At 52.4% G+C, this 12,382-nt stretch overlaps 1 pseudogene; it reads left to right on the forward strand.

Moving 5' to 3' along the window:
* The first annotated feature begins 6,595 nt into the window (after positions 1-6,595).
* LOC123063157 (disease resistance protein RPP13-like) lies at positions 6,596-10,510 on the forward strand (annotated as a pseudogene).
* Positions 10,511-12,382: the final 1,872 nt, after the last annotated feature.

The raw sequence follows: 12,382 nt of genomic DNA on the forward strand, positions 1-12,382 counted from the left end.
TTGTATGTGATACAACCGGAAGGTTTTGTCTATCCTGAAATATGCTAATAAGTATGCAAAGCTCCAGCAATCCTTCTGAGGACTGGAGTGAGCATCTCGGAGTTGGAATGTATGCTTTGATGATGATCAAAGATTTTGGGTGTATACAAAGTTTATGAGTAACTTGTATTTCCAAAGAAGTGAGTGGGAGCACTATAGAATTTCCGATGAGTATATGTTGTTAACATATTGTTGATCGGAAATGACGTAGGATTTGTGGAAAGCATATAGGGTTATTTGGAAAGTATTTTTCAATGGAAAAGCCTGGATTAAGCTACTTGAACATTGAGCATCAAGATCTATAAGGATAGATCAAAACGCTTAATAGTACTTTCAAACCAGCACATACCTTGACATGATCTTGAAGGTGTTCAAGATGGATCAGTCAAAGAAGGAGTTCTTGCCTAAGTTGTAAGGTATGAAGTTAAGACTTAAAGCTCGACCACGGCAGAATAGAGAGAAAGGAACGAAGGTCGTCCCCTATGCTTAAGACATAGGCTCTATGCTATGCTGTGTACCGCACCTGAAATGTGCTTTGCCATGAGTCAGTCAAGGGGTACAAAAGTGATCCAAGAATGGATCACAGGACAGCGGTCAAAGTTATCCTTAGTAACTAGTGGACTAAGGAATTTTCTCAATTATGGAGGTGGTAAAAGAGTTCGTCGTAAAGGGTTACGTCGATGCAAGCTTAACACCTATCCGGATAGCTCTGAGTAGAGATACCGGATACATATAATGGAGCAACAATTTAGAATAGCTCCAAGTAGAACAATTATTTGGAATAGCTCCAAATAGAACGTGGTAGCTGCATCTAGGAGATGACATAGAGATTTGTAAAGCACACACGGATCTGAAAGGTTCAGACCCGTTGACTATAACCTCTCTCACAAGCATAACATGATCAAACCCAGAACTCATCGAGTGTTAATCACATGGTAAATGTGAACTAGATTATTGACTCTAGTAAACTCTTTGGGTGTTAGTCACATGGGGATGTGACCTTGAGTGTTAATCACATATCGATGTGAACTAGATTATTGACTCTAGTGCAAGTGGGAGACTGTTGGAAATATGCCCTAGAGGCAATAATAAATTGATTATTATTATATTTCCTTGTTCATGATAATCGTTTATTATCCATGCTAGAATTGTATTGATAGGAAACTCAGATACATGTGTGGATACATAGACAACACCATGTCCCTAGTAAGCCTCTAGTTGACTAGCTCGTTAATCAATAGATGGTTACGGTTTCCTGACCATGGACATTGGATGTCGTTGATAACGGGATCACATCATTAGGAGAATGATGTGATGGACAAGACCCAATCCTAAGCCTAGCACAAAGATCGTGTAGTTCATATGCTAAAGCTTTTCTAATGTCAAGTATCATTTCCTTAGACCATGAGATTGTGCAACTCCCGGATACCGTAGGAGTGCTTTGGGTGTGCCAAACGTCACAACGTAACTGGGTGACTATAAAGGTGCACTACGGGTGTCTCCGAAAGTGTCTGTTGGGTTGGCACGAATCGAGACTGGGATTTGTCACTCCGTGTAAACAGAGAGGTATCTCTGGGCCCACTCGGTAGGACATCATCATAATGTGCACAGTGTGATCAAGGAGTTGATCACGGGATGATGTGTTACGGAACGAGTAAAGAGACTTGCCGGTAACGAGATTGAACAAGGTATCGGGATACCGACGATCGAATCTCGGGCAAGTATCGTACCGATAGACAAAGGGAATTGTATACTGGATCGATTGAGTCCTTGACATCGTGGTTCATCCGATGAGATCATCGTGGAACATGTGGGAGCCAACATGGGTATCCAGATCCCACTGTTGGTTATTGACCGGAGAACGTCTCGGTCATGTCTGCATGTCTCCCGAACCCGTAGGGTCTACACACTTAAGGTTCGATGACGCTAGGGTTATAAAGGAAGTTTGTATGTGGTTATAGAATGTTGTTCGGAGTCCCGGATGATATCCCGGACGTCACGAGGAGTTCCGGAATGGTCCGGAGGTAAAGATTTATATATGGGAAGTCCTGTTTTGGTCACCGGAAAAGTTTCGGGGGTTATCGGTAACGTACCGGGACCACCGGGAGGGTCCCGGGGGTCCACCAAGTGGGGCCACCAACCCCGGAGGGCTGCATGGGCCATGTGTGGGAGGGAACCAGCCCCAGGTGGGCTGGTGCGCCCCCCACAAGGAGCCCAAGGCGCAGGGGAGAGTGGGAGGGGGCAAACCCTAGTCCAGATGGGCCTTAAGGCCCACCTAGTGGGCGCCTCCCCTCTCTCCCCCTCTTGGCCGCCTCCCCAAGCCCCATCTAGGGCTGGCCGCACCCCTTGGGGGGAAACCCTAGATGGGGGCGCAGCCCTCTCCCTCCCCTATATAAATAGAGGCATGGGGCTGCCCATAAGACATGAGAACTTCTCCTCTTGGCGCAGCCCTACCTCTCTCCCTTCTCCTCATATCTTGCGGTGCTTGGCGAAGCCCTGCTGGACTACCACGCTCCTCCATCACCACCACGCCGTTGTGCTGCTGCTGGATGGAGTCTTCCTCAACCTCTCCCTCTCTCCTTGCTGGATCAAGGCGTGGGAGACATCGTCGAGCTGTACGTGTGTTGAACGCGGAGGTGCCGTCCGTTCGGCACTAGGATCATCGGTGATCTGAATCACGACGAGTACGACTCCATCAACCCCGTTCACTTGAACACTTCCGCTTAGCGATCTACAAGGGTATGTAGATGCACTCTCCTTCCCCTCGTTGCTGGTTTCTCCATAGATAGATCTTGGTGACACGTAGGAAAATTTTGAATTTCTGCTACGTTCCCCAACAAAGGGAGGGCAGCAACACCTAAGCCCTGGCGCCTCCCTCTCCCTCCCATGACACATCTCCCTCCTCCCGCAGCGCTTGGCGAAGCTCTGTTGGAATCCCGCTACTTCCACCACCACGCCGTTGTGTTGCTGGATCTCCATCAACCTCTCCTTCCCCCTTGCTGGATCAAGAAGGAGGAGACATCGCTGCTCCGTACGTGTGTTGAACGCGGAGGTGCCGTCCGTTCGGCACTAGGATCATCGGTGATTTGGATCATGACGAGTACGACTCCATCAACCCCGTTCTCTTGAACGCTTCCGCGCGCGATCTACAAGGGTATGTAGATCCACTCCTCCCTCGTTGCTAGATGACTCCATAGATAGATCTTGGTGACACGTAGGAAAATTTTGAATTTATGCTACGTTCCCCAACATATGCTACTTTCGTTCTAAGCAAATAAGATGTAAAACATGATAAACATCACATGCAATCAAATAGTGACATGATATAGCCAATATCATTTTGCTCCTTTTTGATCTCCATCTTCGGGGCGTCATGATCATCGTCGTCACCGGCATGACACCATGATCTCCATCATCATGATCACCATCATCGTGTCTTCATGAAGTTGTCTCGTCAACTATTACTTCTACTACTATGGCTAACGGTTAGCGATAAAGTAAAGTAATTACATGACGTATAAGTTGACACGCAGGTCATAAATAAATTAAGACAACTCCTATGGCTCCTGCCGTTTGTCATACTCATCGACATGCAAGTCGTGATTCCTATTACAAGAACATGATCAATCTCATTCATCACATCCTTTTGGCCATATCACATCACACGGCATATGCTGCAAAAACAAGTTAGACGTCCTCTAATTGTTGTTGCAAGTTTTTACGTGGATGCTATAGGTTTCTAGCAAGAACGTTTCTTACCTACGCCAAAACCACAACGTGATATGCCAATTTCAATTTACCCTTCATAAGGACCCTTTTCATCGAATCCGATCCGACTAAAGTGGGAGAGACAGACACCCGCTAGCCACCTTATGAAACTAGTGCATGTCAGTCGGTGGAACCAGTCTCACGTAAGCGTACGTGTAAGGTCGGTCCGGGCCGCTTCATCCCACGATGCTGCCGAATCAAGATAAGACTAGTAACGGCAAGTAAATTGACAAAATCGATGCCCACAACAACTTGTGTTCTACTCGTGCATAGAAACTACGCATAGACCTAGCTCATGATGCCACTGTTGGGGATCGTAGCAGAAATTTAAAATTTTCTACGCATCACCAAGATCAATCTATGGAGTCATCTAGCAACGAGGGGAAGAGGAGTGCATCTACATACCCTTGTAGATCGCTAAGCGGAAGTGTTCAAGAGAACGGGGATGATGGAGTCGTACTCGTTGTGATCCAAATCACCGATGATCCTAGCGCCGAACGGACGGCACCTCCGCGTTCAACACACGTAAGGAGCGAGGACGTCTCCCGCGCCTTGATCCAGCAAGGAGGAGGGAGAGGTTAAGGAAGAGGGCTCCAACAGCAGCACGACGGCGTGGTGATGGTGGAGCAGCAGTACTCCGGCAGGGCTTCGCCAAGCTCTTACGGGGAAGGAGAGGTGTTGGGGAGGGGAGGGGCTGCGCCTTGGATGTGGTGGTCAGCCCTCCCCTTGCCCCTCTATTTATAGGGGAAGGAGGAAGGGGGCCGGCCCCCTCTAGATGAGATCTAGAGGCGGGGCGGCGGCCAAGGGGAGGGGGCTTGCCCCCCAAGCAAGGGGAGCGCCCCCTTTAGGGTGCCCCCCAACCCTAGGCGCATGGGCCCATTGGGAGGGGGGCTGCGCCCAGCCCATGTAGGGCTGGTTCCCTTTCCTCTACGGCCCATTAGGCCCTCCGAGAGAGGTGGCCCCTCCCGGTGGACCCCCGGAACCCCTCCGGTGGCCCCGGTACAATACCGATATGCCCCGGAACCTTTCCGGTGACCGTATGACAACTTCCTACATATAAATCTTCACCTCCGGACCATTCCGGAACTCCTTGTGATGTCCGGGATCTCATCCTGGACTCCGAACAACATTCGGTAATCACATACAAGTCTTCCTAATAACCCTAGCGTCATCGAACCTTAAGTGTGTAGACCCTATGGGTTCGGGAACCATGCAGACATGACCGAGACAACTCTCCGGCCAATAACCAACAGCGGGATCTGGATACCCATGTTGACTCCCACATGTTCCACGATGATCTCATCGGATGAACCACGATGTCGAGGATTCAAGCAATCACGTATACAATTCCCTTTGTCAATCGGTACGTTACTTGCCCGAGATTCGATCGTCGGTATCCCAATACCTCGTTCAATCTCGTTACCGGCAAGTCACTTTACTCGTTCCGTAATGCATGATCCCGTGACCAACTACTTAGTCACACTGAGCTCATTATGATGATGCATTATCGAGTGGGCCCAGAGATACCTCTTCGTCATACGGAGTGACAAATCTCAGTCTCGATTCATGCCAACCCAACAGACACTTTCGGAGATACCTGTAGTGTACCTTTATAGCCACCCAGTTACGTTGTGACGTTTGGTACACCCAAAGCACTCCTACGGTATCCGGGAGTTGCACAATCTCATGGTCTAAGGAAATGATACTTGACACTTAGAAAAGCTCTAGCAGACGAACTACACGATCTTGTGCTATGCTTAGGATTGGGTCTTGTCCATCACATCATTCTCCTAATGATGTGATCCCATTATCAATGGCATCCAATGTCCATGGTCAGGAAACCGTAACCATCTATTGATTAACGAGCTAGTCAACTAGAGGCTCACTAGGGACATGTTGTGGTCTATGTATTCACACATGTATTACGATTTCCGGATAACACAATTATAGCATGAACAATAGACAATTATCATGAACAAGGAAATATAATAATAACCATTTTATTATTGCCTCTAGGGCATATTTCCAATAGTTTTTCATAAACTCATAATATAGCATCGAGGGATACAATCATAATGAGTACACACCCAGGCTCTGCATAACTATGACACACACAACCAACACAACACACTCACACACACATAAACACAAAACGATAACACTCACAAAAGACAAAGTCATACAAGACCAAAGCTATATCGGCGGAGGAAGAAGAAAAACAACAAAGCAATGAAAACAGAGATTGGCAATATAAAGCAGTGACCATCCGCACCAACAATCTTTTGATGGCTTAAAAAAATCTTTTGACAACGCATTAAACATTTTCATGTATATTATCAAGAATGTCTATCATATTAAAAATACATTTCCTATTTTTTAAATTCAATGATATACTATTATTTTTATATTTACTAAACAATACAAGTATCTGCTATGTGTATTGTTGTATATACTCCCTTCGTTTCTTTTTAGTCTACATACGAAATCTGGTCAAAGTCAAACTACACAAAGATTGATCAAATTCATACCAAGAAATATCATCATCTACAATATTAATGCTATATGGTATGAAAATTTCATTTCATGATGCATCTAATAATATTAATTTCATACTGTGATTGTTGATATTTTTTCTTATAAAACTAGTCAAGCTTTACTAAGTTTGACTTTAATCAAAATTTATGTGCAGACTAAAAAAATCGGAGGGACTACATTGTATTGGATGAGGGTATTTGCTAAAGGAGCCGCCAATGTGGAAAGCAGGTGTGCACGGTGGATGTTGTTCGTTTCTCCTTGGCCTCACACTGACTGCACCTTTCTTACCATCCCCAACCATCTCAGCTGCACTGCACATGCACGGATCGATCCATCCAGTATATACTACCCGCCACTGAACCGACGAGCTTCCCACAGCTCCCCGTCGCCGGCGCCACCATTGACCTTGACTCCACCAAACTCCATCCATCCAAGCCCAGAACGAGAGCCAGTCAGCCAGAGACCACACAGAGCGAGCGAGCGAGCGAGCAAGCACATCGGAGAGAGCAATGGCGGAGACGGCGATCACGACGGTGCTGGCGAAGGTGGCGGAGCTGGTGGCGTGGGAGGCGGCGGTGCTGCTGGAGGTGGGCGACGACGTGCGCCTGCTCCGCGACAAGCTCGAGTGGCTCCACACCTTCATCCGCGACGCCGACCGCAGGCGCCGCCTCCGTGACGACGAGTTCGTCGCCGTCTGGGTGCCGCCAGACCCGCGACGTCGCCTTCGAGGCCGAGGACGCGCTCGACGACTTCCTCCACCGCGCCGGGCGCCGCCGTCGGCACCGCGGCCCGGCCCCGCCGCTCCCCGGCACGGGGGCGCGCTGCTCCGGGTGGCGCTGGAGCTGGCGCCGCTGGCGGCCGCGCTGCGCGGGGCTGCAGGTCGCGCTCCGCCACGACCTCTCGGCGCGCGTCCGCCAGATCAGGAAGCGGCTCGACGAGATCTCCGCCAACCGCGCCGCCTACCACATCGAGCACGCCGCCTCGCCCGCCTGGGCCGCCTCCTCCGCCACCACCCTCGCCGCCTGGTACGCGCGCACCCACGCTCCCAAATTTACTTCTGTATGTTCATCCTCTCCGGTTCTTTTCTTTCTTTCAGCCAAAACCACCACGCAAAATCAGAGACATAATCAGTAACAAAAATGAAGAGTTGAAAGATACGAACCTACTGCTTGATTATTTGTTTGTTCTGAGATTTCTTCCTTGATTATTCCGCTGTCTTTTATCTTCGTCTTGTTCTGCGAGCAAAGATTCTGCTGAACTATCACGCAGCTTACAGAATTTTACTCTCTGAAAATGAAAATGACACCGAACGCATGTAAAATTAAAATGCAACAGATACTTCCAATGACTGCCTGCTTGAGTTAAACAATGTAGATTCTCCTGAATTGTCAAGCTACTTCATTTTATATGCCAGGACGTCTCACGCTGAAAATGACATCAAATTATTGGTTGCCACTGTTCTGTCGTCGAGGAGCTAACCATGGAGTAGCTAGCAGTTAACGAGATTTAATCACTGCATTATGAGAATAATGACGCAAGCAGCTGACTGGTTTAGTGAATTTGGGTGCAGGGACGATCTGGAAGAGTACACCGTCGGCTTCGGCAAGTACAGCGACATGCTCAGGGAGCAGCTGCTCGACGTCGACGCCGTCCCCGGCCGCGCCCTCGTCTCCATCGTCGGCGAGAGCAGCATCGGCAAGACCACGCTCGCGCGCAAGGTCTACCAGAGCCCCGAGGTCCGCAACCACTTCGCCATACGCACCTGGACCGTGCTCCCTCCCAACAGCCGCCCCGCCGACGTGCTCCGCGACATCCACCGGCAGGCCACCTCCCAGCTCCGCCGGTCCCCGTCCAACGGCCAGAGCGCGGAGGACGGCGGCTGCGACGCCAAGGGCGGCAAGGACATCAGCAACTCGCTGTTCCGGAACATGACCGGCAGGCGGTACCTTGTCGTCGTGGACGGCAGCATCGCCGTCGCCGACTGGAACAGCCTCCGTGCGTCGCTCCCCGACGAGGGCAACGGCAGCAGGGTGGTGCTGGTCACCGACGCGGCGGGGCTGGAGGTGGTGGGCTACGCCGGCGGGCCGACGTACGACCCCATCGAGCTCACGCGGCTCAGCCCGGAGAACACGTACGAACTGTTCCGGCGCCGGGTGTTCGGCCTCCGCGGCGACTGCCCCGGCCGCTACAAGTCAAGGTACTACCAGGACGTGTTCCGGATCACCCGCGGCCTGCCGCTCTCCGTCGTCGTCCTCGCCGGCGTGCTCCGGTCCAAGGAGCTGCCTGCGGAGTGGGACCAGGTGATGGCGCAGCTGCTGGCGGCCAAGGACCAGCCGCAGCATTGCAAGAGCGGGAGCGGCGGTGCCCGGCGCATCATGTCGCTGGCGTTCGACGACCTGCCGCACCACCTCAAGTCGTGCTTCCTCTACTTCGCGGCGATGCCGGAGAGCGCCCCCGTGGACGCGGCGAGGCTGGTGCGGCTGTGGGTGGCCGAGGGGTTCGTGCGGCCGCGGCGCGGGAGCACCATGGAGGAGGTCGGGCAGGGGTACCTCAAGGAGCTCATCTCCCGGTGCATGGTGCAGCTGGTGGACAAGGACGAGTTCGCCACCGTGACGGCGGTGGTGGTGCACGACCGCCTCCACGCTTTCGCGCAGGAAGAGGCTCAGGAGGCGTGCTTCGTCGAGAGCCACGACAGCACCGACGTGCTCGCCCCGGCCACCGTGCGCCGCCTCGCCGTCCAGAACACCACGGACAGGCACGTCCACCTCGGCAACGCGCTGCCCAAGCTCCGCACCATCGTCTGCGACTTCGCCAGCGGCGGTGCCGCGAAGCCCAGCGTCTGCATCCACTCCACCGACCTGGGCTTCCTCCACGCGTCCAAGTTCCTCCGCGTCATCGACATCCATGGCCTCGAGCTCAAGAAGCTTCCAGACGAGCTCGGCTCGATGATCCACATAAGGTACCTGGGCCTCCAGTGCGGGCAGCTGGAGAGGCTGCCGAGCACGATAAGCAAGCTGGTGAACCTGCAGTCGCTGATCCTCAAGGGCCGGAGCGGCGGCGTGCTGGGCGTGACCGCCGCGTTCTGGACGATCCCGACGCTGCGGCACGTGGTGGCGCCGTTCGCGCTGCCCAGGTGCCTGGGCGACCTGTACAGCCTCCAGACGCTCCACGGCGTGCAGCCGCGCGGCTGGGACACGCGCGCCGTCGCCGGCAACCCGCTGGGGAGGGCCACCAACCTCCGGTCGCTGGAGCTGAGCGGGCTGACGGCCGCGAACGCCGGAACGCTGGTGACGGCGCTGGAGAGCCTGGACCTGCTGGTGCACCTGGTGCTGCAGGGCGAGTCGCTGCCGCCGGCCGTGTTCACCGTCGCGAGCCTGCGGCGGCTGCAGAGCCTGAGGCTGGTGGGGGCCATGGAGGAGGAGGATGATGCTGATGGCGCCGACGAGGTGGCGGTCCGGTACATCCGGCCGAACCTGACGCGGCTGTCGATGTGGGGCACGATGGTGGGGCAGGGGTTCGTGGACATGCTGGGCGAGCTGCCGAGCCTGGCGGAGCTAACGCTGATGTGGGGCGCGTACGAGGGCGAGCGGCTGGAGTTCGGGGACGGCGCGTTCCGCAGCCTGCAGAAGCTGAGGCTGGGGCTGCCGGACCTGGAGGAGTGGGCGGTGAGCGCCGGGTCGATGGCGGCGCTGGCCCGGCTGACGCTGCTGCGGTGCGCCAAGATGGAGATGCTCCCGGAGGCGCTGGGCGGGATGAAGGAGCTGGAGGAGGTGGTGCTGTACAGCATGCCCAAGATGGTGGGGAGGATCAAGGAGGACGGCGGCCAGGACCACCACAAGATCAAGCACGTCCCCGTCATCCAGACCATCTGGTAGACTCGATCGGCGTTCGTCTGTGTCATGTCGTCGGATCAAGGAAGGAGAAGGAGGGCATTCTTGACGTTCCGGTGTTGTTGCCATGAGCCTTCTTCTGTATCGTCGAATCAAGCACGTTGTGTGTTCTGTCTGCTGTTCTTGACAGGAACGCGAAAGCCTCTGCAATTTTAAAACTTTGTATCTATGGGAATGACTATGTCTCCGACACTGGTTACGTGCAGGAATTGCAATTTTCATATGGACTGGTTTCTCACCGTCGTATACAAATAGAAAAACATTTTGTATTTTAAGCTGTGGTAAGGTTTTTCATGGGCACCCCAAACTCCCGGTCAGCCTACCCGGTCACTGACTCACGCGAAAATTGTCACGCAACAGCGGCTGGCAAATTCGGTCCAAATGTCCAGATTGACCGGCACTCCCCATATCTGGGGCGGATATGGGGACGCCCGGGCCCGCCCGCCACGTAGGACTGCAGGACTGACCGCTAGGGCACGCGCCAATTCGTCCATATCCGTCCCCGCCATCCCCTTCCTTGCCCGACCAGCCCTTCTTCTCTTCTCTTTTGGCCTCGTCCGCACAACCGTCACCGCAGTTTAGCCGCCATCATTGCTCCGCTGTCATCCACAACACAGGGCTTCGCCGACGGAGGCCCGAATCCACACCGCTGCCAACCATGACGTGATCGATCAAGGTCGTCGCCACCGGACGCCGCCCCAATACGTCCAACTCATCCGTATATACACCTCGCACTCTACATGTTTGATGAAATGTCCGAGCCAGATTTTTATTCTCTTGGTCATTATTCTAGTAAACCGATGGATTCGTCGTGCAATGGTGTTGGAGTACCCTAACCAAAGTGACGCAAAAGTGACGGTCTTCTATGATTTTCAACACAATGGAAACTTGACGTAAAAGTCATGGTCTTCTCTGATTTTTGACGAAAGCGATGATTTTGGAGTACCCTAGTCACAAATATAATGATTTTGAGTTATTTACTTGTTCTGAAACCACCAGGTCGATCCTTGTGTTAAAAGAAAATATGGCAAATAAACTAGCGTGGTTACGATTAGGAGGAGGCGCATATGGATTAATCGTGTCCCTACCTTTCTCCGTGACTGTATAGGATGCAACATCTTCGTAATCACTGACTTGCAGAAAAACGACTATACTACCGGCGGGGAGGCCGCTAGCTACAGAGACTGGTGTTTGGTGGCGATTCCCGGCGATTGTCCGGCGACTGGTGTTCTGCCGTTCCTCCCTGCTTCCCCTTCTTGGTCTGATCTTTCTCTTCCCCCTCTGAATCTGATCTTCCTCTTCCCTTTTTTCTCTTGGACATCTCTAGATCCCCTTTCTCTATTGCCCTGTTCTTGTTGCTTCCTCGACCCCCCGCCCATCTCAGACTGATTTGATTCTCCCCTTCTCCTTTCTTACTCGATTTCTCGCTCTCGCATCTGCGTCCGGTAGCTGTCCCGTCTCTGTTTCTCCCGCTTCAGCCACCAAAGCCTTGCGCCGCCGCCGCATCCCGCTGACCTTGGCCCGCTAGTCAGCGTAGAGTGATCTGGTTGTTTCCGGTGCGCTTCTCCCAGCTCTTGCTGCTGTGCCTTCACACCTCGCTCTGCCGGTTCCTTTGCAAATCGACCTTAGCAAATAAGAGCATCTGATGGATTTGGTCGGAGGGGCGCTCTCCGCTTCTTGGGGAGCGGCGCACAGCCCTATCGTGCCTCGGGCGCCATGAGGGCCATCGCTTGGAATTGCCGAGGTATGGGCCGAGGCCTCGGCAATGAAAGAATGCTCTACCTAGCTAACTTAATGCGATCCACGAAGGCGCATGTAACCTTTGTTTCGGAAATCAAATCATCCAAAATTCGTTCTGTTGATCTTGTTAATAGGTTTGATGTTACCGATGGTTTTGTTGTTCCTTCTAGAGGTGCTTCGGGAGGTCTTTGGCTTATGTGGACTGATGATCTTAAAGTCTCTGTTCATAGTTCTGCTTTCCATTATATTTTAGCTAAAGTAGTTCATCTAGCTTCGGGGGTCAACTTTTGTTTAATTTGTATATACGGCGACCCATATCATAGGCAGACTACTCGCATTTGGGATCAAGTTTCTTCTTTTGTGTATGATAATCTGGGCATGCCGATGTTGTGTATGGGAGACCTGAATGA

Source organism: Triticum aestivum, chromosome 3A (genome assembly GCF_018294505.1).
Source record: "Triticum aestivum cultivar Chinese Spring chromosome 3A, IWGSC CS RefSeq v2.1, whole genome shotgun sequence".
NCBI lineage: Eukaryota > Viridiplantae > Streptophyta > Magnoliopsida > Poales > Poaceae > Triticum > Triticum aestivum.